This window comes from Humulus lupulus, chromosome 1 (assembly GCF_963169125.1).
Source record: "Humulus lupulus chromosome 1, drHumLupu1.1, whole genome shotgun sequence".
NCBI classification, from domain to species: Eukaryota; Viridiplantae; Streptophyta; class Magnoliopsida; order Rosales; family Cannabaceae; genus Humulus; species Humulus lupulus.
The window spans coordinates 33,474,917-33,481,375 of NC_084793.1; the positions used below are offsets into that span (position 1 = coordinate 33,474,917).

At 37.2% G+C, this 6,459-nt stretch overlaps 1 long non-coding RNA gene across 1 annotated transcript; it reads left to right on the top strand.

Moving 5' to 3' along the window:
• The first annotated feature begins 2,889 nt into the window (after nucleotides 1-2,889).
• LOC133822176 (uncharacterized) lies at nucleotides 2,890-6,107 on the top strand. The gene is made up of 3 exons (XR_009887813.1): nucleotides 2,890-3,031; nucleotides 3,114-3,192; nucleotides 5,866-6,107. It is a non-coding gene; the product is annotated as an uncharacterized LOC133822176 (long non-coding RNA).
• Nucleotides 6,108-6,459: the final 352 nt, after the last annotated feature.

The window sequence follows — 6,459 nt, forward strand, 5'->3', positions numbered from 1 at the left end:
AGGAGGGGATAGTTGTAACGACCAAAAATCACTAATATAGCTTAAGGGCCCTGATTAGCATCCTGGGAAGGCATAATTGACTTATGAGTGAATTTATTGATTTAATGCATGCTTGTATGATTTTTTGAATGCAAATGTGGTTAAATGTTATATCTGTGAGAACCACATTATTATGTGGGTAGATTTGCAGTGAGCAACTTGAGGCGATCATAGGGAGCTAGATAGCGGGAAAAGTCACAATGGGGCTTAGTATTTGACTTTGGATGAGTCAGGGGTATTTTAGGTATCGGGTAGTTATTTAGACTATCGGGTTATGGAAATAAATATATGGAGATATATTGGAGGATGGAAAGCTTAGGCGGGAATATTGGGAAAAATTACCATTTTGCCCTCGGGGACTGTAACGCCCTACTACCTTAGAGCCGTTACTTAGTGAGTTTAAAACAGAAATCGTGCTTTTGACTGACTCTACGTGGTTTCTAAAACCAAAAGTGTGAATAAACCAGAATTTAAGGTTGTACTCTTTGAAAATGTTTAGTTTCATTGAAAACATTAAGTATCAAACATCTGGGATCCCAAAAATAAGATTTACAAAATATTTACAACTCAAAAATAGATTTACACCAGGTTAACTATCAAAAGAATGAGTTAATACAGCCATATACAAAATGTTCCCAACCAAAGCAGTCGGGCAGGCCAAACATGTACGCGCCGCCCCCACACTCTCCATACTCATGACCGGTTGACTGACTCCTTGCTTTTACCTGCCACACAGAGCACCCGTGAGCCGAAGCCCAGCAAGAAAACCCAAATAGTATATAACATATGCACAGAATATAGCTGACATATAATCCATTGATAAACAGGAAAACCATCAGACTGATCAAGCACGGCCATGCCGCCCCAGAGGCCTTACCAAAGTCGACGGTCTCGGTCCTCACCGTAAGGATAACTCATGTATCCCTTGGGTCCCACCCTGGCTATAAGCACCACATGTGCTGAGTGTTACTTCCGGCCCCAAGGCCGTACCCGGCCTTTGCCGCTCTCGGCCTTAGCCGTTCATTTCATTATAATCGCACGCATAATACATTTCGATGTAATTGTTCAAACATATAATAATTCATCCAAGGCCATACATTTGCAAGTAAAACAATCTAGGGCCATGCCTCGCAATAACACTGTGGGCCCATGCCCTGATCCCGGGTGTTACGGTTTTCTTACCTGTATCCCAAGCTTTCCGATGTACCAAGGTCACAAGCACGGTCCTCTAGCACGAGCCTCCCCAAAATCCTAGTCACAACACACATAAAACACTTTTAATACTAACCAAGCCCAAGACCACTTCCCGGGACCAATCCCGCACTCTCGGGACCTCTAAATCCATAAAACAATACATTGGAACCATCCCCCGTGTCCCCGGGAAAAAGCCCTAAAAACCCAACTTTTTGGCTGCCAAAATGGCCTAGGGCCGCGGCACTCCCTTCAAGGGCCACGACGCCCAGCGGCTAGGCCACATCCTGAAGCATCCTTGTGCCGCGGCGCCCAAGAACAGGGTCGCGGCGCTCCTTCGCGAACCCAGATTTCTGGGTTTCTTCTTGCGTTTTTCCCGAGCTACAACCTCCCCAAATCAACCCAAACAAATACCAAAACCCCAAGATCAAATCAAAACTTCATATGAACCATCTAGCAACCTATAGACACTAGAATCAAGATCAAAACATCATCACACCCAAAATCCACCCCATTGATCTAATTTCAGCAACTCAAACCAAAACTTTAAAATGCTTAACTCATGCTTTAGATTCCTCAAATCAAAACAGAAACCCAACTTAAATGTGCATAAAATCCATACCTCAAGTGGAGAATTCACCCAAAAGCTTCCTTGATCTCCTCCTAGACTCCCACTTCAGCCCCCTTCTACATTTCTTCTTCTTGCCCTAGCTTTTCTTTCTTCTTCTTTTTTTTCTTCTCTTCAATTTTTATCAAAGCAACAAATGACCCAATGCCCAAACCGTGTACCCAAATATCCCAGCTGAAAGTTGTCTAATTCCCTTGCCAAATGACCACTTTACCCCTTCCTAATAACCCTTCCTAACTAAACCTTCAAGGGTACTCAAGTCCTTTCACTTCTATTTCAATTCTACCATTTTCTATCTAAAACTTGTTACTCACAGCAGTTACAAACGGTTACACAGGTTACTCAATCGCCAATAACTATAACCACTCATTCTCAACTCAACTTATAAGATTCCCAAATTACCCCTAGGCTCCTCCCGAGCCGAGTACAAAATCCCGTTGTGACTTTTTGACTAAATAGCTGTAACGTCCTACGTTTTTGGGTACCTTTAAACGACTCGGGTCGGGATTTTTCCCCCGGGTTAAGAATATTATTTTAAATAATATTATATTTTGTTTGTAAGTATTCCATGAGTTATTGCTAGCCAAAATATGAATTTTGTGATTTTAAAAGTCAAGATAAGACTTTCGGTCCTGGACCGACACAAAAACCCTGATCGGGTAAAAATCTCGGAAAATAAAATGAAAAATCATGGCAATTATATTTTGGGCATAAAATACATTCATAAAAGTTAAAGTTTGGTCAAAAATAATAAACCTAAAAGAAAATGGAAATTTTAAGGCATTTTGTGGTAAATGCCTAATTTTGCCGAAATGGGGAATTTTATTCCATGAATGGACCTTAGGTTAAATTTTATTTTGTGGTTAATTAAATTAAATATGAGAGACATTTAATTTAATTAATTAATAGTAAGTTTGGTGATTAAAACTTAATGAGAGTGAAAAAGGTGTAAGAAGTCAAGTGGGCAAGTGGGTAGAAAAGCACTCAAGTGTTTTGTGATATTTTGAAGAGTTGTGTGAGCCATTCTAACCCCCAAATCCGACCACTCTCCCTCCCTCATTCACTCTCATCTGATTTTTGAAGACTCTCTCAAGTGTTCTCTCCATTTGCAACCCCAAGAACACCAAAGAAACTTGGAAGCTAAGTCTTGGTCTAGGAAGGGTTTTCCCTAAGGTAAAGTTTCATTAATCTAGACTTTTGTGAAGTTTTAAGCATAGAGTTTCAAATAGCTAATTGACTATGTTGTTGGGGGAAGTTTGTTAGGGTTTTTGAAAGGTTTTGAAGGAGTCAAAGCTTATAGGAAGGTCCAAACCTTAAGCAAGAACACCAAAGAGGTAAAAAGTTTACTTTTGATGATTTTGTTGTAGGGTTTTTAGTTTTAAGCATTATTTTGTATATCTAATGCTTAGAGTTTCTTGTTGATGATGTAATAAGGTTATGGTATTTGTTTAATAATTTTTATGATGCATGAGTATTGATTTTTGAAAATGGGAACCAAAACCCCCAAGGGTTTTGTAGGATACCCTAAAACAAAACATGTTTTGAGCTGTGACTTCCAAGGGGTCAAGCAGCCACTGTATATTGTTTTTGTAAAATTAAATTATACTGTGATGTTGTTGAGATTGAGTACATAAAATTGAGCTTTTGAAACACAAAAAAATGTTTAGAAATGAGTAAGTTATGCTATTTCAAAGATTAGGTAAAAAACTGTTTTTTCATATTCTTATTTTTGGAACCAAGTTTGGACAGCCACTGTATAGGTCAAATGAACCCCGTTTTTTCTAAAATTTTGTGGACATATTACTTGCATAACCTATTATTCCACTGTAAAATTTGGTAAGAAAATATTGAACGGTTTGAAAGTTATTAACTGTCAAAGTTTGAAAAAAATAAGGACTTGAAAACAATGTCATTTTTACCTCATTGTTGGAAAATGATTTCACCAATCAAAAATGCTCATTTTGACCTAAGATTTTTCAAAGACCTAAATGGCATAACAAAAATGGAATTGGGAAATTTTGGTAACAATTGGGTAAGTAAATTTCAAGTTATGAACTAATGAAGTATGTAGTTAAAAATGTGAAAAATATGTTTTTCACACTTAGTGTAAAAATGAGATTTTGGAACATAAGGTAAAAAGTTAAATTTTGTTTATTTCAAGATATAAAATGGTAAGTCTTGAAATCATATTTTCACTAAAATTTACCCTTTGAGTTTAAATGAATTATTTTTGTTAAAGAGTTTTTATTCTTTCTAAAAATAAGAGATTTAATTTATTAATAGTTAATAAATTAAAAGAGGGATTAAAACCCTATATTTTGAGAAAAATAATTAAATAAATTATTTTCCTAGTAAGTAAAATTGATTAATTGCTTTTGGAAAATTAATTAGTCAAGATGAGAAATTTATAACGGTTTTCCTAATTAAGACAAATTAGGCAATTTTCTTAAAACGGTTTTAGATATTAAAACCTTAAGAAAAATAAAAGGAAAATTTAAAGAGTTTATTTTCTTTAAAAATAATTAAGGAATTTATTTGTATTTTCTGGATATAATACCGGCTAAAATCTTACATATTTTAACCGACTAGTCGAAAGTGCGGGTTAATAGCGATACCTGGAAAGAATAAGATTTTTAGCGGATTGTGGGAAATACCATTGTGATACCCGAGCCTAGGTAACGAGACCTTAGGATAGGTCTCCCCGAGACTTAAGGTTTAGTCTCGAATATTTTGTATAACTTTCCTTAATAAGTTTAAAACCAAATAAGGATTGTAAATCCTTACAAATGACTTTTATTAAAATGACCAAACTGCCCAAAATAATAATAATGAATTATGAGTGCCATAATTAATCCGAGTATACTGTATGGATAACTACAGTATTGGCTAAGCGTAACTGGACTGAACGTTGGAGGGTGAAAACTTGCTGAGCGCTAAGGACTCCAAGTAAGTCAACTTATATTGTATGGCTGCAACATGAAATGACTATTGTCTTGTATGTTAGTTTAGGGATACATGCATATACATAGGCTGTCATAGAAAGTTGCTTAGAGACGTTAGTCTAGTGAGTGCTGATTTAGAAAATATGAACGGTAGAAGTCCGTCATATCCTAGACGGTTGATCCCCGTCACACTGCTTGATTTTATTTATGTCCGGTTCATTACCGAGACGAGTGGCCATGAGATGAGGATAAGCTGGTTAAACCTAGGGGCGCCAAGATAAATGGGACCTAGGGGCCCTCATGCTTACTTAATCATTGGACGGTTAGAATCCGAGCAAGTGCTCTGATAAGTTATTCCCGGATAGCAGCCGTGAATATTGGCCATTCCGTGAGAGTGCCTAGAGATACTAGGGGTTGCCAAGATAGAGTGAGGTTGAACACCCTAGGGGCAGCTGCTCACCAGCACCACTGATTAACATAGAAGTCTCCATAAAACCGTGTAAATTGGATTACATTCTTAAATATGTAGCAATGCCCTAAGTAACACGATAGTTACCCTTGATGAGAATATTTATTGGCTAGATCTTAGTGTGGGGACTCAGTTCTCTTTTACAGATTAGCAATTATGTTGGAGGGCGCGTTACGCATGAATTGTTGGAAATTGTCGAGCGTTGGTCTCGAATTATTTGGTGATATAATATATCTGCTTGCTCTGGGATTTTCTGAGTGCAGGGATATAATTGTTGATAAGATATAGTTGTGATATAATATATCTGCTTGCTCTGGGATTTTCTGAGTGCAGGGATATAATTGTTGATAAGATATAGTTGTGATATAATATATCTGCTTGTTCTGGGATTTTTCTGAGTGCAGGATTTTTATCTAGTTACGAATTAATTTATCATTGGTTATCAGGCATGACCATAAGTTTGCCAGGACGCTTTAGCATTCTTGAAATTGATTGTTTAGGGTCCGGATGGGTCCGGAACCCTAATTCTCTACATGTTTTGTTTGAAAGTTGATCTTACTAAGCGTTTTCGCTTACCTAGTTGTTTCATGCTGTAGGTAAGAGCAAGGGCAAGGCAGAGCAGTGAGCGCTGGAGTCTTCCTTGCAAATGTACATGTGGACCGACCTTTTGGGAAGCCGTTTTATTTTTGGAAATGTTGTGTAATTTTCCTAAACTAGGCTCACTCTACTCTTTATAAAATATGTTGAAACTAAATGTTAAGTATGGCCATACGACTTTTTAAAAAGTTTTTTTTTTATACGGGTTTTTGAGACATTTTGTTAAATGAAAACATTTATATTTCCGCATTATCGAGTCTTGAAAATCCGGGTCGTTACAATAGCTCGCTAGGACCGTCTCGACGCGTGCATCACAATAAAAACACCACACTCACATGGCACAAATCACTTAATACAATTATCACATGTATGCCCTCAACGGGCTAAAATTACCAATTTACCCCTAACATACAAACGGGGCTCACATGCATCTGTATACAACCTAATCATGCATTCTAATCACATATTCAATCAAATTCATAAAATATCATGACAATTTACTTCTCGCCCTCCAGGCATGCTTAAACAAGGTCTTAAACCTTCTTAGAAACTTGGGGTGTTACAACTATCCCCTCCTCATAAAGATTTCGTCC